Genomic DNA, 23964 nt, shown 5'->3' with positions numbered 1-23964 from the left:
ATGGATAAAGAAAATGTGGTGCATTTAGAGGATGGAATATTACTCAGTTGTTTAAAAAATGAAATCATGAAATTCATAGGTAAGCAGGTGGAACTAGAAAAAGAAATGATTGTAAGTGAGGTAATTCAGACTCGGAAATACAAGTATGGTTTTATTCACTTCTATGTAGATATTTTCTGTTAAGTCACTGATAACCAAGCTACAATCTGTAAAGCCATTGAGATTAAGCATAGAGTAAGGGACTGTGTGCATGTGTGTTTTGGGGGGGTTACAGAGAGATCATGTTAGGAAATGAAAATAGAATATATAGATATAGATGGATGGGATGCTAGAATGGGAAGATAAAGTCTGGAGGGGGGAGAGAGGTAACTGAGGAGGGAATACAAGGAGACACAGCTAAAATTAAGGACCAGTTGAGGGGTAGTATGGAAACCTAGTACAGTATAAGCTTATATATAAACACACACACACACACACACACACACACACACACACACACACACACGTATATGTATATGTATATGTATATGTATATGTATATGTATATGTATATGTATATGTATATGTATATGTATATGTAGGTTAGATAAATGAAATCACTAAATAATGGGGAGGATAGAACCCCTACAGCCTTTTCTTATTACCAAATAAATCTTCCAGCACCAAGATTGAGTTGCATCTAATTGAGTTGTTGGCCCTAGGGGTCCCATGGAAGCCCCCAAACAACCCAAGCTGTTGCCAAGGCTGCAGGTTTTACTCCACAAACTACAGCAAGGACTTATTGCTGAAGACAACACATATATCTCTCACTGAATATAGAGAAATCAAGCTGATGTATGGTGATGTATTGTGTCCCCCAATATACTGTGTCTCCCAATAAAATAAAAATTGCCTGGAGATCTGAGGAAAAAGTCAGCCACTATATAGAAGCCAGGCAATGGTAGCACACATCTTTAATCCTATGACTTGGCAGGCAGGGATCTGTCTGTCTGGATCTCTGTGAGTTCAAGGCCACACTAGGGAACAGAGCCAGGTGTAGTGGTACATACCTTAAATTCCAATACTAGTTAACCATGGGGGTCTGGAGGTCTGTACAAACAGACAGGAAGTGACAAAGATGGGCAGGAAGAAGAAGTGATGTAGTTGGACAGAGAGAGGCATGGGTAGACAGGAAGTCTCACCTTTGGAAGCTGTGGAGTTGGTGAGGTGAGGTTAGCATTTGGCTGTTGCTATTCCTCTGATCTCTGGGTCAGGTTTTCACTCCTATATCTGTCTCCATGTTTTTTATTAATAAGACCATTTAAAAATTTGTCTACAGTCCCCCTTTGTTTAAGGACTTCATAGGAGACAACTGGGATTGAAGACTTTAAAGCCAAAAGTTCTACTTCCTAATATGCTTTTGCTGACTCTCAGTTTTCTTTGCTTCTGTCAAACAATTATTTGGCTTGATCCCTCAAGTTACCTAGTGGGTTGCTGTGGTCTGTAAGACTTGGCTAATGCTGAATGCCCTAGCAAAACCTTCAGCGTTTGATCATTGTATTAAAACAGTTGTCTTTACTAAGTATATTTCAAATACTTGAGAAACCTATGCTATGGCATGTATTTAAAATTGCCATTAATGTTGGCTTGAAGACATCACTAGTTCAGGAGCCAAACAGCACTGGCAGGTGCACTTATCAGAGAAGCTTTAGAGAAGACAGTATGATCCTACAGAGACTTCCAGACTTCCAGAGCTTCCTTTAGTCAAGAAGACTATTTTAAAAACCTAAAGATATATATAATCAGTTCAATTCTTCCAATCTGTGCAGTGTTTTTTCTGTCTGCAAAGACATCAGAAATTATTGCACCAGTGGTAACTATGGCAACATTGGAGAAGTGACTTACCCAAAGCTGTCATACTCTGCATGGGACCCATTTGATAAATACTAACTGGAAATACAGGAAAACACCTAGCACTTTAATCCACTGTTTACCAATCCTCCATCTGCATTATGTTTTCTGATGTTTAGGTTTTGCTCAAGGTCCCCTGTGTATTCTCTTTCTGTGGTATGTTTTGTCTGTAGCCATGAAGGTAAATGAAACTATTTTAAGTACACACGAAGAACATCTCACAGATCACAGTTCCAATAATTTGGATTTACAGCAGTTGGACTTGTTGAGCCTGCCTCACATTGTTTCCCAAACTAGTCTTGAGCCCCTGTGTTTAAGTTATCTCACTGTCTCCGCTTCTCCAGTGCTTCTAAGAATAAAGCTTCACACTGATGTTCCTGGCAGAGTCAATTAATTTTAATATAAAAGGATGGAAACTGCATGATATGATTCTGGTAGAGTTTTATTTATTATGAGAACTCCCTTCCTGGCTGGAATGCAATTACCTACTTCTAATTTTGCCTTTAAGTAGTGGAGGCAGAGAAAAACTCAATATTAGCCTCATGAGAACAATGCTCCACCCTTCTGACCTCAGTTTACCCTAACTAATTCCTGATTACCTTCTTACTAATGCAGTTTCACTGGAGTCAGAGATTCATGGATTTGGGAAAGACACACTTCAATCTATGTAACTCATTACTCTCTCCTTATAAGAAAAACCTGAAAACTCATAAAAAATGTATTTTAAAGTTTATCTGGGAATACATTTAGCTCAGTGTGTACATGTGTTTTATATCCATGAGACATGCCAATAATGAATTGAAAATATCTAAAATAAGAGAGTCTAAACATTTGCAGATTATTTTTCTTGTTTTTATGCCCTAAGCAATACTGCATCTGCAAACGGGTTCATTGATTAGGTTTCAATATCAACAGAAATGAATGAAAGCCTATAGGATGAAGTACATAAGACATATGCAAATTCTACACCATAAACAACTTTAGGTTGTGGTATTTGTAGGGGTTCTTGGAACTAAAACACCGAATAGAGAGTCAATTATATATTATATTGTTTATATTGTATTATTTATGAGAAGAAAATCATCTCTGTGCAGTTTATTTTAGTTCATATGAAATATGACACGTTAAGTTCAAAATTGACAAAGATTTTCAGTAGGGCTTGGTGGGATGAGGCATGTGGATCCTAAACAAAATGTCCTCGATGTGTAGCTGTGTGTCCTGTCCAGTGTCCACCTACAGCTCACAATTTTGTTGCTTTCACAAGTACATGAAGGAAATAATTTAAATGGAGAAAGATTTATTTGGTTCATGGCTGCCTGGATCATTGTCCTTAGGCCTGTGGTGAAAGAGAATATCTCTCCTCATGGCAGCAGGAAAAAGATATGAGCTAATGGGCTCCTCCTATTCCTCTTTTGGTCCATCTGAGCTCAAGCTGTTGAATGGCACTGACCACATTCAGAGTACATCTGAATTTACCATCTATATGCAGAGCCCTCCCAAGAACACCCAGAGTACCTTACCAATTTCCCAAGTATTTCTCAACGCAATCAAGTTGACAGGCAAATGGCCACTGTATTCTCCCTTCTTAGTTTCATGTTCCTATAAAAGCATACATTTCACTAGCATCATATACAGCCATGGCTTACCTACCACTTTAGGGTTCATGTATAAGTCTCTGTTTCAGGTGTTGACATAGATTTCCTGAGATGCTTTGTGGTTTCAAATTGCTACTGTGCACATTGTAGTAAGGTAGGAAAAGACAATGCTATGGGAGTTTTGCAAGGCCTGCAGGATCATTCTGTGAGCACAAATGGAAATCCAAATGGGAACCTTTGCAGTGTTAGAATTACTGGCTTTCATTTATACAAATCTTCTCATTTTACAAGCTTACTGTGGCTCAGAAATGCCACCCCATCAATCCTCATGGCTGTTCACGGGGACACTAATGGGCTATTAAAATGGTAAGTGGGTTGAGTTCTAGAAAATAGTTATCTCTGTTAACTTAGGGGCAAACAAAAATGATCTTAACAGAGAAACGGATTTGTCTTACTTCCCAAGGTGGGAAGATTTGACAAGAGGATTTGACTCTGACATGCTATTGCCTGGTAACGATGTCATTAAACCAGGCTGGAGAAAGGCCAGGAAGGTATAGCTGCTAGTTAATCTAATAGTTCCTCCAAGGAGCTCAATTTGTCTGGAGCAGAAATTTTAACAAACTTTCCACAGAAATTCTATCTTTTCCATCTCTGTGTTTTCTGCCAGCAGATATAAATATGTCTAAATATGTGCACAACAAACAGAAGTATGTAGGAGCTGTGTCTCCATGTTCCTGTCTCAGTACAGCTGTTACATGAACATCTCCTCAAGAATGAAAGTGATTCAGATTAAGGTTGAGTTTACAATGTGTTATTGAGTGTTTAATTTGGATACAGGGATCCGCAGACACACTGAGCCTTTGGAGACCATTTTGTTTGAATTTGTGTGGGAGCATTTTACCTTTGAGTAGACTGCTCAAAAATGGTATCATGCCCAATTTGATTTAAGGCCCACTCAATGAGATGGTACCTATACAGGATACAATTTGGATGACCAAAAACCATCGACTCAGAAACCTAGGGTAAAACCAAACACTACTGGTCTAAAAAAAATAAACATAACAATAAAATGACTTATAATGATATTTTGCTATATGAATAGTTATGTGGCTCATTCTGCCCTTATCAGAAAGCTTCCCCCTATGGCAGATGGAAACAACTATAGAGACCCATAGCCAGACATTACATAGAGAGAGAGTCCTTGGAACACATATGTCTAAACTGGATATCTCCATGAAGTCCTTCCTCTCAGAGCTCAGGGAACCCCGCAGAAGAGGAGGCAATCTATGCAAGAGCCAGAAGGGATGGAGGACACCAGGACAGCAAAACCAACTAAATCAACAGAGCAAGGCTCATATGAACTCAGAGACTGAAGCAGCAGTTATAAGGCTGACACTGTACCAGGTCCTCTGTCTATATATTATGGGTTTTGTTCAGTATTTCTATGGGACTCTTGGGTGTGTAAACAAGTTGATTTCTGATTCTTGTGTCTTCCCTTGGGGCTCTTTTCCTTCTGTTGGTTTGCCTCGTCTAAACTCAGTGTGATGGCGTTTGTTTTTTCTTGTTATATTTTATTTTGTTATGTTTGGTTGCTATCTCTTAGAATCCTGTTCTTTTCTAATGAGAAACAGAAAGGGAGTGGATCCAGAGGGGAGGGGAGGTAGAGAGGAAGTGGGAACAGTAGAGAGAGGGGGGACTGTAATCAGGAAATATTGTATGATAAAAGAATCTATTTTTAACAAAAGGGGAGGGGGAAAGGAACCTGCAAAAGGTGAGCTCTAGGTCAAAGAACCTGACTTGACCCCAGTTCCTATTCTCACACTTTACTTCCTGTATATGGATGAAATGAGATCACTCTGCTTCCTGACCACCAGACAGCCTCATGTTCCTGCCACCATTCCTTCCCTGCCATGATCAACTGTATCCCTTCTAGAACTATAAGCTAAAATAAACCCTACTGTCCTTTTCTTTCTTTTCTTTTCCTTCATCCTTCCTTCCTTCCTTCCTTCCTTCCTTCCTTCCTTCCTTCCTTCCTTCCTTCCTTCCTTTCTTTCTTTCTTTCCTTCTTTCCTTCTTTCTTTCTTTCAGGCTTCAGATTTGAAAGATGTCGGAAAGTTGCAGAGGGAAGAAACCCTTGTTGTTAAGCAATAAAGCATGCTGGTTTCACAGCCCTACACAAATTCATCTGATGCAACCTAGGCTCATCTCTACTTTTTTATATGCATGCCATCTTCACTGCACCCTAATATATGTTAAAGCATGAATCAAAGTGTGACACATGTCACTTCAAGTTCAATTCCTCTGTGTTTGTGTCCGGAGTGCATGCTGTACTCAGCAGCAGGGTCTTAATGTCAAGTTCTGGGAGGGAACAAACAGCTGCAGTAATAGTTGGTGTTTTGTGAGTCTATTTGACACCATTAGCTCACAACTCAAAGGGAAATTTCCAGTGCCTTGTCCTGGGATTTAGGGCAGAACTACTCTCTGTGTAGGCCCCTGAATACATTCCAGAGGGAAATGCAACCCTGGGCAGCTCAGCTCATTGTCCTGTGCTTCCTTTTGTCCGTGGATGTGACTTGAACCTGACCCTAGTGCAATCACATGGCTTGTGAGGATCATTAGTTTGTTAATGTGATAAAGATTCCATTCAGCACATAGTATGTGCTTGGTAAATGGTACTCACCATTATGACAAATTACAATCACTTAAAATAACACGGGAAACATGTTATTGTCATATCATTTGGAAGTCACAAACTGTGGCATGGATGGAAATCATGAAGCTACATCCCATCCTGAATCATGTGACGTTGCTGTTGACCTTGAAAAAAACCCAAAGCACCGATAACTCTGATGATGGGCTGATTGCTGCTAGGCAGTGTAAATGACTGTCAGGAAAGGTGAACCAGCCGGCTCCTCTCAAATGAGGCAGGTGTGAGCCTCCTAGAGACTGACACATGATTTCTAAAGGTGAGGAATTATAACAGAAGCTCATTACAGATAAGTTGGGAGGCATTTGTTAATCAGGACTGCTACTTAGAGAAGATGCAGCTTGTTAATGCTAGGAAAAAATGACTTCCACACAGCAACATCTCTTTTATTACATGGCTGAATTGTGCTTTGAGGCTTACAAAGGCTTATTATAAAACAAGGTATGTATTATAAACCTGACTTAGTTTAGAACATCAGAATAATGATTAAAAAGCATTATGGAATAAAGTATGATTTATGCTGAAAAAAGTAATCATTAACTGTTATGACACAGACATTTTTTTAAATGGTAAATTTCACAAGAAAAACAAATCAAAACTAATCACGAAGGAAAAAATTAAACCTGTGAGGGTTGTCAAAGGTTTTTCCTTTCTGCAAAACACTGACGATGTGGGCACATCCTGGAGAAGTACCTGAGGATGTTCCTCCTTCATGTCCCCACCTTGCTGTCCATGAGACATGGGGGACGAGCTTAGCCTAAAGAAGCTTTCCTGTGACGATGGTCGCTGGGAGATATCCTCCTTAATTTGAACTAACATGTAAGTGATGTTCAATTCTCTTATAGCTGAAATAATCCTGAAAGCCTGTGTATAAAAATTGTATGCTTTATAAAATACAAATATTCCAGCTTTTGTTCATACACTTAATATATATTTCTTCTTAAATTTCGTGAAAGTAGAAAAGTCCATTTCTGGAAAGAGAAAGAAAATGAGGAAGATGAAGAAGAGGAAGAGGACAGACAGAAGTACCTGGGGGATCAAGAGGTCAATTGGGGTCAATGTGAACAATGTGAACATTCCGTAGATAGGCACATGTCATAGTGAAAACATTGCTTTGTATAGTCAATATAATATATGCTAATAAAAAGAACAAGGGAAAAACGCACCAATAAATTTTGTTATAAGAGGAGAGAATAAATAGTGAAATCCCTCCAGGGGAGCTGTACTGGGACCTGGTGTTCTGCATACAGTCCTTACATCTGATCACTTTATAGTCCAATTACTCCAAATTCCCCTGAACCCAGTTCTTCATCTCCAAAATAGGCTGAAGATTTTTACTTTTGCTCTCTTAGAAGGATTAAAGGAACAACATCTGTGTGCATCCCTTAGTGCAGACAGTAGGCTCTCATTAATAGTGTCATTTCTGCATCTAGTAAGAGCATTTTCCTCCATTGTTTGAACAACTAATTTTAGATGACTGTATCAACCAGACTGAGTGTGTGGAGAGGTCAGAAAAGGTCCCTGGACCACTGTGCCTCAGGAGACACATGTGATACAAATGGAGGGGCCAAGTCACACTGATGAGTAGAGGAAACACTGAACCAACTAAGGCACAGCAGGGGTTTTTATTAAGTCTCCCTGGAGCTGGAAGTGCATGGTCATGTGGGAGTTTGTACTTCCTCCTCTGCTGAGAACTATTAGCACAGCCATTGAGATAAATGAAAGTTGTCAACTAACACACAGATGATTCATGGAAGCCAGCATCCTGAAAATGTCAGAAATAATCCCACTAATTCAATAAAAACAGAGCTGAAGAGTGGCCTTAAGATATTGCAGTTCGCCGGGCAGTGGTGACTCACGCTGTGTTAATCACAGCACTTGGGAGGCAGAGGAAGGCGGATCTCTTGAGTTTGAGGCCAGCCTGGACTACAGAGTGAGTTTCAGGAAAGGCGCCAAAGTTATATAGAGAAACCCTGTCTCAAAAAACAAACAAACAAAAAAAAAAAAAGATATTGCAATTCAAACATTCTATGAGTCTTAATTAGAATCCCATCCCCTCCCACAGGTGCATGTGCCATTAGATTCTGACTGGACACCATATACTGGGGATAAAACTATCTTCAGAAAGGAGAAACAGGAAATGGATTCTAAACTATGGGGGACATTATGGTGTCAACTGATATTCAAGGTGACTGGAGCTAACTCATTGGACATCTACAGCAGGCAGTAAGATGCTCCTCAGAATATGCAGAACTTAGAAAACATCCCCAGGGACAGAATCTGGAGCAAGGATTCATGACAATCTAGAGGTAGGAACAGAGAAGGTCGTGGCAGATGGAGGTGGGCTGGATAGCAAAAATAAAACAAGAAGCAGAAGTTTGAAGTAGCACTGAAGCCTTAAAAATCTTCACCAGTGATTATATGAGCAGGCGATCTCACTCTGGGTCCTTAAGCATCATCAGTGTGTGACTGTCACAGAAAGGATAATGAGGGATGTCAACTGAATAAGATAAAGAGGACCAAGTGCTTAGTGGGAAAATGCGTACCAGAGAGTTTAGTAAGTTTAAATTTACCACATTTTAAAATGTGCTATTATCAGGTCAGGGGTAACACTGAAAGTTTGTTTTTCTGTCTACTTTTCTTCACTTTACTCCTTAAAAAAATGTGGAAGTTAGTTTTAATAATATGTAAGAGTTAAATTTTCCTAGAAGACTATTCAAAAGATCTATGTGGAGATGTTATCAAAAAAGATGAAGCAACACAATATTTTAAAACTTTTAGTAAATTTGGTATTTTTTTCTCTAGGAAACAAACAAAAAAAATGTTAGTTGTTCTCTTTCCAGAACTATCTAAATGCACAGATGAGCCTAGGATGATGTGCTGAGAGGTCCATGAGCCAGGTCTCAGCCTGCATCTGCCAGGCATGGCTGTGTCACTGAGGTTTTGGTTAACTGGAAGACAGGATAAACCCACTTTTGATTTTAATTTCATAACTAGGTAACCATACTCTGAAATATCAGACATTCACATGTGGAAAAAGTCAGCACACAATAAGTCACAAAATAATGTTTTTATCCATAAAATATTTTCTAGATAGTTGTCCATTTTTCTTCCTGTGATCACTTTTGCACTGAGGTTAAACCAAAGTTTTCATACTTAAAAGTGAATCAGTTATAGATAGTTTCACATAGTTTGGCTTATGAATGAAACACATGAAAGATTTTCTATGGGCTTATAAGATAATGGGAGTTTTCCATGAAGATAAGTTGCTAAATTCTGAACAGTATTTTTTTTTAATTTTTCAATAATTCTACTAATAGTAAAAGCAGTTTACCTTCACTCAACCTGTATTGAATATTCTTTCTGATGAATAGAGCGGTACAAAGGGACATGATACAGGGGGGAGAGAGACAATGAATGAAGCAAATTAAATTTATGTACATTGTGTCAAATAATAACAATTTCATTTAAGATGAATAAAGCCAAGGAGGAAGGTAGGTTTGTAGAAATGTGAAAAACAGATTAAAAAGGCACTTTCTAGAGACAGGAAAATACACATGTGCTGAGGTAATAACTATTTTGACTGTCTCTTGAAAACCATGGAAGACAGAAGAGAAAGCAGATGTCAAGACAGCCTCTGCCTGGTGGGGGAAGGGAGCTAGTGTAGACAGAAGAGAATGTGCCCAAGAGAGCTAGTAGGGAGTAAGGGAGCTCACCTAGGACACTGGGTAATCATGGGGAACTGAGCACAAGTTGGAATGCCATCTGTACTCAGAGAAGTATAGGTCAACAATTAACCATCAAAATATAATAAAATCAGATGACTAGATTCTTAAGACAAGGTATAAACTATTCTTTGATGAGGCTTTGGAATATCTTAGCACTCCAAGGTTCCTGTTGCCAAGCCCAGTGACTTCCATTGTTCCCTCGATCCCCCACTGTGGAAGGAGAAAGCTTACTCTCCTCACTTTTCTTCTGCCACCACACGCATGCTATGGTATGTACATGGAAACACGCACACACATCGACATACAAAAACACATAGACCTACATACAAACTAATAAATACAGGGGGAAATAATTAGAATACTTTGAGAAAAGATGAAGTTATCATGTGACAAAGATGGAGTGATCTCCCCACAAAGGATTTCTTCACTTGGAATGGATTTTTTTTGGTTTTTATACACTACTCACAGAAGCAGGATCAAAGACTCAAAAGTCAATTCCTTTTGAACAAAGCAGACACTGTTGGGCTTTATGAAACCATCACAAAATACCTCTGAACTTGTCCCAATCCATTTTCACAGACTGGCCTGTGAAAATGCCTATTATAAATCATGCTAAACACAAGAAACACTTCTATATATGCCTGTATGGACAATCCCCTGAAACTGAAAGTTGAAAGTCAGTTTTAGTTTCTTGTTACAGAATCATGTCTCAAAGGAACGCACATGTTGTGTACCTTGAATAAACCATCCTCAGTGTCCCTTCATCTCCAAGTTCTTACTTTACAATAAATGACGTCTCTGAAAACTCATGTCTGACAAAATTTCAATATACTTTAGCTCACTGTCTTTCTGGAAGACATTTGGCTGATGCTCTTATACACAGAGCCTGTTGTGGACGCTGAAGCTCTGCTTTCAGTTCCATAAATGAGTCATTTAACCTCTTCACCCTTTAAAGATAGGCATAAATTGTTCCCTGGACTTTTTCACCTGCTGAAACATCTATTGGTGAGATAATGTCTACAAAACAGAGTGAATGTCTCACCAAAAAGCTATTTGCTGCATTTTTTTAACCCTAAAGCTGAAAATGAAGCAGATGGAAACAGAGATGGGGGATGAAGGCAAGTGTCTGTGACTTCCCAGAGATGAGGGATGGGTGCAGAGGTCTATGACTTCACATAGATGAGGATGGAACAGAGGTCTATGATTTGACAGAAATGGAGGAGGGAAGCAGGTGTCTGTGACTTCATAGAGGTGGGGATGGAAGACGTCTATGACTTCACAGAGATGGGATTTGGAAGCAGAAATTAATGATTTCACAGAGATAGGGGGAGATAGGAGAGTGTAGCAGAAGTCTATGACTTCAGAGAAATGTGGGAATGGAAGCAGAAGTCTATGACTTCAGAGAATTATGGGAATGGAAGCAGAATTTTATGATATCACAGAGATGGGAAATCGAAGTTGAGATCTACATCTTCATAGAGATGGGGATAGAAGAGAAGTCTATGACTTCACAGAGATGACAATGGGAAGCAGAGGTCTGTAACTTCACAGAGGTGGGAATAGAAGAAGTCTCTGACTTCACAGAGAGGGGAGATTGCCTTCAGATATTTGTGACTTCACTGAGGTAGAGATGAAATCTGATTTCACAGAGGTAGGGAATGAAAGCATGCTGGAGATTTGCTTCAGCAGGGGTTTCAGGCTTATTTTCTCATTATACTGTACCATTCTGTATTTATAAACTGAACTTTTGCCTTTAATGGACTCAGGCTCTGGATCTGAACTGTAGGCATTTCATCCTTGGGATCAGGTGTGTCTAGTAAATCTAAACATTCCTGTTCTTGGTGTAATTAGGAAGGCACAACAGAATTCTTAGTTTTGCTGTGGCAAGAATTTTTTTCTGAAGAATTATTTAATTTAGAGGAGCTAACATTGTACACATTTTTATCCTTTACAAAAGTCCCCACAAAATTTCTTAAAAGGAAAGGCATTAATAGTGAGAATCATTAAAAATAAAAGTAAAAAGATGCTGGAAAAGTGTGGTCTGCAATATTGAAATGCTGGAACTTTGTCAAGCAGCAATGTTCGCCATGCTGTCCATGCCATCTCCCCCTTTTTACTCTTTAATTTAGAAGTCTGGGAATCCCATTGAAGAGATCTAATAGAGCTTGTCAGTCTTTGGAGGATGATTGGGAGGAGGAAGACAAGGATGAGCACAAGGGCTAGGATAATGCCCAGATTGATAATAAATGATCAGAAGGTTTCTCCTGTCATAAAGGAATTCAAGGAATTTATAAATCTTTCCACCACCAGAGAAGCTGAGAGAGATTGTAACTTAGCCTGACTAATTGCAATCATTTGACAACATACAGGCTGTAAATCCATGAAGAAATCAGAATTATTCTGTACGCCCCAAAGCCTGGACTTGAAGCCGTGTAATTCCTGAGGCGTTATAGGGAAGAGGAGTGACACAAGTCTATTTAAAATATGAATGGCAAGAGGTGGGAAGGCTAACCTTGATGTTTTGATTTGATTTCCTGTGAACAAGACTGCTTCCTCCAGAGAATTAACCCTATCTTCAAGCTTTTTATCTATCTGTTCCTGTGTGACTAAGTCCAAAGTGCTAGAATTCTTAGCTACTCCCCCAGCTACATGACTGCACATGCGCTGTCCAGCAGCCAGGCAAGATGCTTAGTCAACCTAGGGCCTTGGGACCTATGCAATCCATGTGCTGCATGATCACATAATCTATGCACATACATGGTGTAGCTATGGAAGCCCATATGCACAAGTGGGGCGGCAAGGCAAGGAGGGGGGACCTATAAAAGTGGCTTCTACTTATTCCTTCTCTCTCTTCCTGCATGGTCATTACTTAGGCCTATACACACCTTTCCTCTTCCCTTCCCTTAATAAGCTCTTATAGTGGGTTTTGCTTTGGTTTGGTTTTGGTCTTTTGTTTTGTTTTGTTTTTTGAGACAGGGTTTCTCTGTGTAGTTTTGGTGCCTATACTAGATCTCTTTTCTTTTTTTTTTAATTTTGTTTTTCTGGAGCTGAGGACCAAACCCAGGGCCTTGCGCTTGCTAGGCAAATGCTCTACCACTGAGCTAAATCCCCAACCCTCTATCCTGGATCTCAGGGTTTTGATTTGTTTTGTTTTTGTGCCTCGTGGCTTCTCAGTAAACAGAGCTGCTTAATAAATAACACAGAGATATGCTTTTAGCTAGTTGATTAACATGGTCAGGACCATGTTCCTGTTGTACTAAGGTAGATGTAGCAACAGATCCTATAATACTAATGAGTGCAATGATGCCCAAAATTAAAACAGCAATAAATTGTTTAGGCCTACTAAGAGCGTTAGTGAGTTGTTCTATGCCATGAACACCAAGATCATTATTAGCTAAGATTAACTAACAAAAGTACATATGAAGGCTGTCTGGCTACAATATAAGTATTGGGATCATAAGAATTTATACTGAGAGGATGACAGGGTTACAGCCATTTTAGAGAAGGGTCAGACAGGGGGCAGCAGGCCCTTGGACAAATTATTCTAAAAAATCCACCAGAGGGTGTGTTGTCCCTTTGCCCCTAGACCCAGACAATTAGGAGCTATACAAAAATGAGTTCCAGACATTTCCTGCCATAACCTAAAGGATATGATAAAGTATAACTGGCATAATAAACAAAGCACCAGGAATGTCCTGTGGGATGTTCTCTGCTGTTATAGATTGTATACCATAACTGTCAGAGGGAATGAGTTTCCTGCAGATAAAAATGAGATGTCTAACTATCAGAGGAAATGGGTCTACTGGTGATATAGATGCGAGGATATAAACTGCTAGAGGATATGGCAATTTCCTTGCTGCTGCAACTCTCCAATCAGTTCAAACCAAGCATCTTTAACCTGAAGTAAACACCAATCCTGAGCTAGTAACTATATAGAGTTGGAATTCTCCTAGACCCCCGACCCTAACTGTGGTGGTATTCTAATTGTACTGAAATGTGATTTTGATTGTATGTTAATAAATAAAGTTGCCCAGGGGTCAGAGCTATTAGAGCCATAGCAAGAGTGTGGTGGTGGTGGCACATGCCTTTAATCCCAGCACTTGGTAGAAGAGCTAGGTAGATCTCTGTGTGTTCAGGGATACAGCCAGCATTGGAGACATATGCCTTTAAGACCTGGAGGGCTGTACTTACAGGCAGTGACAAGGCAGTCACATGTTTGGGTTTATAACCAATGAGAAGGCAGAACAAAAAAAGGCTATGAAAAGACATACACACAGGAAGTAGCTCTCTTTCGGGAAGCTAGGAGCTCGCAGGAGGAAGGGTAAGATTTTAGCTCTGAGCTCTGACCTCTTGGCTTTCTCTTTTACATTGGTTCTGTGTTTCTTATTTAATAAGACAGTTGGATACATCTATACCTAACCACTGTAAAAATCCTATCCTCGGGGTCCCTCTCATTCCACTGCTCTGACAGATGGAAAAGGGGCCCAAGTTTAAACTCTCAAATTAAAGACTCTGATTTTGCATTCAGATTGGTCTCTTGGTGGTCTTTGAGGAACATTGGACTTTTGGATGCAACAATACAATTAGCAATAATACATTTTTCACAAGAAACAACAGGAACACCCTCAGGGGCAAAAGTGATATTAATCCTACCAAAGGGCCCTCTTTCAGAAGAGTAGAAGTAGTAAGAACACAGGTATATACACCATAAATCTCTAGATCCTTATAGGTAGGACTTTTTAAGCAAACAAAGTTGGTTGTTACCAATAATCAATGAAAACTGATTATTATTAGTTCCTCCAGCAAGGAATACAGGAGCAGGCCCAGACAGATGAACACCATTTGTCAATGATTATAGATTTGGGTATAAAAGAATCATTCAGGTTAAAAATATTTTTGTTATGGTTCAAATAGAATCTATAATTATAAACTGGATTGGAAAAGGATTATTCAAATACTTTTAAATTTGTCTTTTGTGGTGAGAAATAAATATCCTCTTTTGGAAATCCACAGAAGAACCAGGGAGGAAACCCAGAAGTCCTGCTTACATGATCCCACATGGTTTCTAATATTTTTGAATCTTTACAGGGTGGTAAATCTGTGGGAGGTGAATCTGAGATCCTGATTACTAGATCTGAACTATTTCCCACAGAGTTAAAGGTTAGATTCCAAAGATCACGACCCTTAGGGGAGTGTGGGGAGGCAGCCACCAGAGTTCGTGGTGGCAGAGAAATTCAGCCTTCGGGGGATGTAATCATTCTTTGTTGAAAAACATAAAGGGACTGTATCGGCATATCTGTAATAAGAAATATTATGAAAGGTTTTTTTTGCAAAATAAAGACACTGCCTTCTCCTCTCATAAGCTTAGTATTGTTAGTAATAACTTTTATCTTTTGAAAGTCCCATGTAGTTGGATGAAATAAAGGAGGGTCAGGAACATAATGCCCAGTAAGGATCGGCAGCCGGACGTTAGAGGAAAAACAGTACCTGAGCAGCGATGATCGCAAGCATAGCAATGAAAAGGCTGTCTGCTGGTGGAAGAAGTGTTTGTTGTCATACCATACCCCGAGCACGGTCAGCGACATTTTTTAGTTGGCCCCAGGTTGGAGGCCATGCAGAGTGACGGTTCCTAGGAATTCGACCTCTCAGATTGAGACGTTGGAGTTATGGAACAAGCTGTGATACAGAGGGATCATGCTGGCTGGGCAGCTGAGTAGCTGTGTGCAGTGTAGTATTTTGTAGAGAGGCTTCTTCATAAGAGGGTGGCAGAAGCCGGAACCGGGAAGGTTAAAATGTTGGCTGAGGGAAGTTTACCATGAGGAAGTCTGGAATCCAAATGGGTGAATGAGCATCCTGTGGGAAAACACAAGCATACCCTCTTCCTGTCAATAGATCTTCCCACTTAACCAATGTTTTTGTTTTTGTTGTTGTTGTTGTTGCTGTTGTTTGTTTGTTTCATTTTCCAAGCCCCAGTGACAAAGCATCAGAGTTTGACCTTTAACATCAATATTTAAGTGATTAATCACGAACATGACATGTTGCAAAAGATGATGGGGAGAGCTGTATTTGAATTCCCCTTCTTGTAATTTTATAATGTGAATTTTTAATGTTTGATGGGACCTTTCTACAGTAGCCTAACCCTGGGGGTTATAAGGAATGTCTGTGGTGTAGGAGAGTGAGAAGTATTGCAAAAAGATTTGAAGGTTTTTGATGGATAAGCAGGAACATTTTCTGTCTTTAATGCTCTTGGCACGTCAAGGTATGAAAAGCTAAAAAAACAAACGTTGTCTAATGTCTTTATAGGCCTCTCTCCCATGTGGGCAGAAAAAACAATGATATGAGAATAAGTGTCAACACACACATGTACAGAAGACATCTTTCCAAATGAAGGAAAATGGGTGGCATCTATTTGCCAAAAGTCGTTGTGGCATATCTCCCTAGGAATTACTTCCAGAGGGAGGCTATAAAGATGAGCAGGACAAGTCCCACAAACTCTAATTACAGATAATTTAAACTGATATCTTAAAACCGAGTCATTTTGATGGTGCAGATTATGGCTTGCCTTAGCTATTTCTATAGCCCTAAGAACAAGTTACTTGGTGTGATGATCAGCGAGATGATTGCCATCATGAATAGGCCCATGCAAGTTGGAATGGGCTCTAACATAACCCACAAAGAAAGGGGGATTTCTTTTACATCCTTGGTTCCTTACTTTATGTAGTAACGTAAAAACAGTAGTACCTTCAGCGGGTAAGGGTGCAGGTTCAATATGAGGGAACAACCTAACCACATGTTGAGAGTCTATGTAAAGATTAAAGAGGAGTCCTTTTAACTGAGTAAAAACAAAAATAATAGCTAAAAGTTCAACCTTTTGTGCAGAGGACTCAGTGAGCCATTGTCCATTTTGCACTAACCATAAAACTTCCCCATATAGAGAAAAATATTTTGGGCAAACCTCATGCATAAAGCTTTTGAGATGTGGAGCATAAGAAATGGAGGCTGCTGACAGAAGCCCTAGAATGGCAGAGAGAATCGTCCTCTGACTTCTTTATTTTTAAAGCACAAAGCAGTCATCTTCTTGTATCATATTGTTGATCAATAATAGCACCTATACCCTTATTTATTTATCAAGAGTTTGTGGTTATTCCTGTTACTTTTAATGAATCCATAAGCGATTGCACATGATTTTAAAGAGGGGACAACTCCAATGCACATTCTGCAAGGTTTTCTGCCCATGAATCTGGAAATGTTCAAGAAAGGCACTAAACTGTTGGACTCTTTCATATTACACAAGGCACCCAGGAATGAACCCATGATCTTGCACATGGTAGGCTAACTTTTTTATATTGCTCCCTAACACACCCTCATCTTCCTCCTTAAAGTCAAAGCATTCATAGTATTACTAATATACCTATTCACAAATTACTTCATCATTCTTTTCTGGTCATTAACAGAGTCCATAGAGTTTTGATATTTTATAACTATATAATATTTGAGCATTTAAAAACCATCATATGCATCAGTATACAAGAACATGAGACCTACAGTTTCTCTCTAGGTTATTTCTAGTATAATAAAAAGTATAATATTATATAACTGATTTTCTTTTTTGTGAAAGAATAAAAGTATATGCATAATAATTTCTTTAGACTGTATAGTTCTGCTTAGATTTCATAGCCCTAAGGCCATAAAAGTTCTTATAGCTGTTAGTATGTGTTATAAAATTGTTCTTCAAAGGGACCATAACTATTTCCTATTCCTAACAGTAATTATAGTCTGTGCCTCACTAGTTCTCAAAGTCCTGTCAATTGCTAATCTTTAGAGCTGTTAAATACCCCTTGCTAATTACTTTAATATAATACCTCATAAGTAATGTTGTATAAATATTTTATATTGTGCATGTTGAGTTGCTAAGGGTATCTATAAAACAAAAAAGCCTGTGATAGCAGTATGAAAACCTGTATGCAAATGTTTTTAAATGCTTCCTGGAGCTACAGGAGATAACTCAAAACAATGGTAAAGCATGTAATGCAGTGCTTTTGTGACATAAATAAATTCACTTATCTCAAGTATTAATAATGTTGGCCAAATGAAAGATGAGTTGTGAAAGAGGTTACAAAGTTATTATTCTTCTAATTTCACATCCACCATAGTTTTTTTTTGTTGTGTTATTTTTTTAATAAGGGAATATAGCTATTTTAATATTGGAATAACAAGAACCATAAAAATAAAGAATGAAGAATGAATAAAACTATAGTTGGTTGTGAAAGTATAAATCCCTAAGTGAAGCTCCATGACTTCAGAATGGCCATTCCAACCCTAAGGAATTTAACTGATATGTGTAGAGTTTGGAAGTGGGTAAGTGTTTGACTGGCTTCCTTAAAATGTGTAATGGTTTTTGTATTATGAATTCATTAGAATTAAATGATTTTATTAGAATAATATATAACTTCACTTAGATATGTATGTTATCTAGATAATTTCAATTTTACATTAACAGAGACAATGTTAAATATGTAAGGAAAACATTTTAATTCTTCAAAATTAATGCATGCAATGGGATACACTGAAAATAAGATATATAACAATTTCCATGAAATTGGGGGAATGTTTTCTATTTTCAGTATTAAATTTCATAGAAGCTATTAGGGTTTTTGTTTGTTTAAAGATACTAATCATATATTGAGAAATTTCTGTTTTTTTCTTATTTTCTGGGTGTTTTTCATTATAGATGTGTGATCCATTTGTTAATCTTCTGAATGTATTTCAATGATTGTTTTGTTTTCTATTGTGTTATTGTAGCTGATGCAGTACCCAAGACAATCAAGTGTCTTAACACACACACAAAAAAAATGTTATTGTCCTGTAGATCTGGAAGCCCGAGGTCTGAAGTCAATGTGTTATTAGAGCACTTTCCTGGAGTCTGGAGTTCTGAAGTCAGTGTATTTAGGGGGATATATCCTTCTAGTCATTTGGGGGGTGACTCTAGCTCCTGGAAGTTCCTGGTGTCACCAGGCTTATAGAAGCCATCCTGTCTGCACCCCTTTTTCAAGTGCAGAACACTTCTGTGTGAACTGCTTTGTGAAGTGTATGAAGTGTGGACACAACTGATGATGTTCCATGTACATCTCTGTGTTTAAGTCGCTTTCATCTTCTCTTCTCTAGTAATACCAGTCACTGAACATGGGCTCATCCTAAATCCAGGAAAGCTACATTTTTAGATCCTTGGCTCATTTAATAGTCACAGTCATTGTTCCTAAATTATGTACAAGACTGATGTCTAGATGAACATGCACACATGAGGAAGAGCTTGTTTAAACTCATAGTGAAATAATGATTTTTATCAGTTAAATCAACCTTGGTTTTTTTTGTTTGTTTTGTTTTGTTTTTTGAGACACAGTTTCTCTGTGTAGCTTTGCACCTTTCCTAGAACTCACTCTGTAGATCAGGCTGACCTCAAACTCACAGAGATCTGCCTGCCTCTGCCTCCTGAGTGCTGGGATTAAAGGCCACCACCTCCAGCTCTCAACCCGGCTTTCTCTGAATAAAATGTCCCTAGTCATGATGTACTATTGTGGGTCTCCTTGCTTGGGATCGTTGGCCATGGATCCATGAGGGTAGAGGGAGAAGAAGCAGGAAGCAAGATTTAGACAGCTGTGATAGCCCTTCAGAAGATGACTTCAGTGAGACAACAAAACTTTATTCCAGAGTATAGGAAATATATAATATTGAGAAGCCTGGGAAGAAACCCCAATTTGCATTAAGTGGCAGAATCCTATCTATAATAATGCTGGGTTAATGGCAGCACAACCCTGTAAAAGTAGTTAGAGCATGTTACTTAATTACCATGTGGTCAGCAGAGGAAAAAATGTTTGCAGAGAACATGTCAAGGGTAATCCATGAGATAAATCAGGCATCCGGGTCTACAGATATCCTCCAGATAAGAATAAGTAGAGAGCAGGCAGCCTTGCTGGGGAAGTAGTCAGTCCTTCATGTGGCTGATCTTGGAGAAAACTGCCAGGCCATGGTAGATTGCAACCTCTGACCAGCAGGGACTCCCAACACACCATTGAACTTTAATATAACTGGATTCCTTTAGAGTGTTTGCATCTAAGTTTATATAGAATATTAGTTGACAGTGTTAGAGTAATATCTTTCTCTGGCTTGGGCATCAAAGGAAACCTGATATCATAATAAATCAGGATAGGTTCTGTCACCTGTGATTTCTAAATTGGTTTAGAGACTGCCCCAGTCCTTTCAACATTTCCCTCAATATTTCTGCTTCTTTTAAAGTTTGAAGCTGAGCAGTGCATGCCATCACTAGAGGTGCCTTTACAACCTGGTCTTACCACTAAAATCCAAAGCTGTCTTTCTGTTCTTTATTTTCTGCATTTTGGAGGTCTGTTGTTGCTGTTGGTTTTCAATAGAGTCTCTGAGAGCTAAGCACTGCCTGGCACATGGCACAGTCAGGTCATAGGCATTGCTTTTCTAGATGGGGGTTCCAGGCTGTGAATTCACACCTTCATGGGCCATTTATCACTTGGCAGCTAAGGATGACCATGCTTAGTTATCTGAATCTCCTTCTCTGTGAAATCTCCTACCATGTGCTCTGCTATGGAAACCCTACCCTATACCAGCTACCAGGGACTCATTGGTTTCCTCATCAGAGGAAAGGTGCTGCTCACAACTTGATTGGTCGAATGAGGATCTGCTAAATTATTTAAGAACACAATCCAGTGATGACTTGGCTTTCATCTACCAGACCTCAGTAATCAGAGACTTGTTACAGTGCCTAAGAAATAAATTATTTTTAGAACATAAATGTGGACTTATGAAGCAAATGTTGGCTTTGGGCCAGAAAACTGGCCTCCCCTGTACATGTAGCAAAAGGGCAAGTTGTACTCTGCTGTCTGGAATCTGGCCATCTCAAACACAGCCCACTGGATTCCCCTCTGTTTCCAAAGCACCTACTATTTTTATTATATTTATTTTATCTATCACATTCTGTTATTTTTGGATGCTAGTTTTACTCCCTGAATAATTTGCTGCTTGAGATATTTTATTTGCTTTGACACTTAGCTCAGTAATTCACAATGTAAGTAAGAATAAAATAAATAATGAACAAACAAATCATTCTCTGTTGCCAAGAAGTAGACTCTGCCCATCAAGGAAAAGCAAAGAGAAAACAAACAAACAAGCAAACCAAGAAAATATCTATAGAAACACTGGAGAATCGCTCAGTGATAGACACTGGTGTCCTTCAGCACAGTGTAGATAAATCCCATCTCAATTGAATGATAATCCCCACAAACCACATGATAAAATAATAGCACACTAGAGTCAGTATTGGGAAGCTGATGCCCTGTAAACCTGCACTTTTAAACATAAATCTAAATGATTTTGGTTGATGTGTGGTGATTTCATCTCCTAGAGATCATCTAAGATGAGATATAGTGAAAGGAACAGCATTACCTTTGACAGCATACGGTTCAGGACCTTAGTTCTCACAACTTTGTTCATACATCGTAGCAGGACAGGTAGATTCAGGCAACAGCTTGACTGACACAGAAAATAAAACTAAATAAATAATTGTATTAGCACTATTAACTTTATTTTTCTCCTAAAATTACTGGCTGATGACTGAAATACAGATATGTTTATGGGAATTTCAACTTATGTATGTTTTCAGTGTAAATACAACATAGAAAAATGAATCCACTGGAATAATGACTGTTCTTATGTATATAAGAAAAATAGAAATTAATGTATTTTAAATGTTAAAACAAACATGGGATAAATGAAATCAGATAAACATAAATTAGAATGATAGCCATTGTGATTAAATCGTTGAAATTTAATTGAACATGGTGATACACATATCTTTAATCCTAGCACTCAGGAGACAGAGACAGGCTTGTAATTCCCAGCAAGCTCATTGATTTACCACACTGTAATTCAAGCCAGCTCTTGGTTCTGTTGTTTTCTTTTTCTTGTTAGAGTGCACAGAAACAAAGGACAAGCGGGGAAGAATAAGATCATGCTTCTTTGGTCTAGAGGATGCTATTAAAAGTAAGGTCTATAAGAACTTCCAAAACTCTGCCATAAAACATCGAAGACTGATCCACATTTTTAGCTAAGTAGCTGAATATAAAATTAACATACAAAAATCAATAGCTCTTCAATATACCAAAAACAAACATGGGATAAATGAAATCAGAGTAACATTTCCATTCACAATAGTCTTAAACCAACAAAAACACTAGAACAAACTAAATGAAATAAATGTAGACTTATACAATGAAAACTTCAATTCTCTGAAGAAAGAAATGGAGAAATACTGAAAATTGAAAGAATTCTCCATGCTAATAGACTGGTAGATTGAAATACTGTGAAATTGGCCACCTGATCAAAAGAAACTTATAGGTGTAGTGCAATCCATGTCAATATCCTTAGACATTAGAAATGAAAATATTTTGGGATTTCATTTATCCTCATCAGAATAGCTAAGATTAAGAAAACAAATGACAACAAATCCTGACAAGGATGTGGGAAATAAGAACCTCCATGTACTGTTTATGGGACTCGATCCTACTGTAGAGATACCTACTCACCTGTGATAATATATTGTGTACCCTAATAAATTTGCCTAAAGATCAGAGAACAGAACAAGCCACTAGATTAAAAACAGAGGCTAGGCAGTGATGGTACATGCCTTTAATCCTAGCACTCAGGAGGCAGAGATCTGTCTGGATCTCTGTGAATTCAAATCTACCCTGGACTACATGAGATTGACTCAGCCTAGGAGAGAAACAGCCAGGCAGTGGTGGCACACCTTGTTAATCCCAATATTTGGGAAGCATACCCACCATTAATCCCAGCACTAGAAAAAGTGATGGCTGGGCAGAAAAAGGTATATAAGGGGTGAGAGACAGAAACTGAAGGCTTTTCAGGCTGAGGAGTCCTAGAGGTAAGATGTGACAGTGGCTTGTTCCTTTGTCTCTCTGATCTTTCAGCATGTAGCCCAATATCTGGTTTGGGGTTCTTTATTAAAAGACCATTTTAAAATTCATGCAACACTCATCCATGTTCATTGCTGCTCTATTAACAATATGTAGGAAATGGAGGTAGCCTAAATGCCCATTATCTGGTGAATGAGTAATAAAAACATAATTCATATACACAATAGAATATTATTTAGCTATAGGGGAAAATTAAAATGAAAAATTTGCAGGTAAATGGATGGAGCTGCAAACAATCATTGAATAAGGTAACACAAACACAGAAAGACAAACACTACATCTTACTTTCTCTCATCTGTAGATCCAACTTTTGCATTTAAACGTCAAGTTTTGCCCACATACCGTTAGTAGTGCTTTGGACTTAGCTAATTAAGATGTTCCCAAGGCAGAGTTTTGTATTTAATGAGAGACCTCAAATCAGTGAACACTAATGAAATAATGTGCTGGAAAGTATGCTGTTTCCTAATATCAAGCCAATTATGACAAGAGTACTTTGTTGAGTCAAATTTTTAAATGATACACATGCCAATTTCTCTCCTGGTATAGCTCTTAGCAATGTTCATGGGTAAAAAATAAATGTGAAATCATAGTAATTTTACAAGTGTTTCTAGTTTAAAACTTTTTATAATTGCTTGTGCTGGGTGACCTAGAATGGGTTGTAAGTGAACTCTGTTCACTGCATGAAGCACCAGGTTTTAATAGCACCAGGGTCTCTTGACTAAAGAAATTATTTTTATTCTATAAAAGGGGTTAGAGAATCTGGGATGATAGAGAAGAACTTGTCTGATAAGTATGAGGCTCTGAGTTCAGTCAACCAGAGGCTACATTAAAAAAACAATAGCCAGGCATGGAGATAAAAGATTTTAAACTCAGCACTGGTAGACAGGGACAGACAGATCACAGTGTCTCATTCGGGAGACCATTCTAGCCAATTTAGTGAACTCCAGCTACTTAGAGACCCTCACTCAAATACTATTTGCTTTTGTAGTTCCTGAAGAACAAGAGCTGAGGTTGGTCTCCTGCCT

The 23964-nt window shown here is 38.5% G+C and overlaps 1 long non-coding RNA gene across 1 annotated transcript in view; it reads right to left on the bottom strand.

The window, feature by feature from the left end:
* Nucleotides 1-21392: 21392 nt before the first annotated feature.
* LOC143267049 (uncharacterized) overlaps nucleotides 21393-23964 on the bottom strand; it is a 65500-nt gene continuing 62928 nt past the window's right edge. Inside the window, exon 3 of the long non-coding RNA XR_013041978.1 lies at nucleotides 21393-21479. This is a non-coding gene — a long non-coding RNA (uncharacterized LOC143267049). The remainder of the gene's footprint in view (nucleotides 21480-23964) is intronic.

The sequence above is a fragment of the Peromyscus maniculatus genome, chromosome 1 (assembly GCF_049852395.1).
Source record: "Peromyscus maniculatus bairdii isolate BWxNUB_F1_BW_parent chromosome 1, HU_Pman_BW_mat_3.1, whole genome shotgun sequence".
NCBI lineage: Eukaryota > Metazoa > Chordata > Mammalia > Rodentia > Cricetidae > Peromyscus > Peromyscus maniculatus.
The sequence above is the reverse complement of the archived record's forward strand: the minus strand, read 5'-3'. Positions and strand labels throughout refer to the sequence as shown.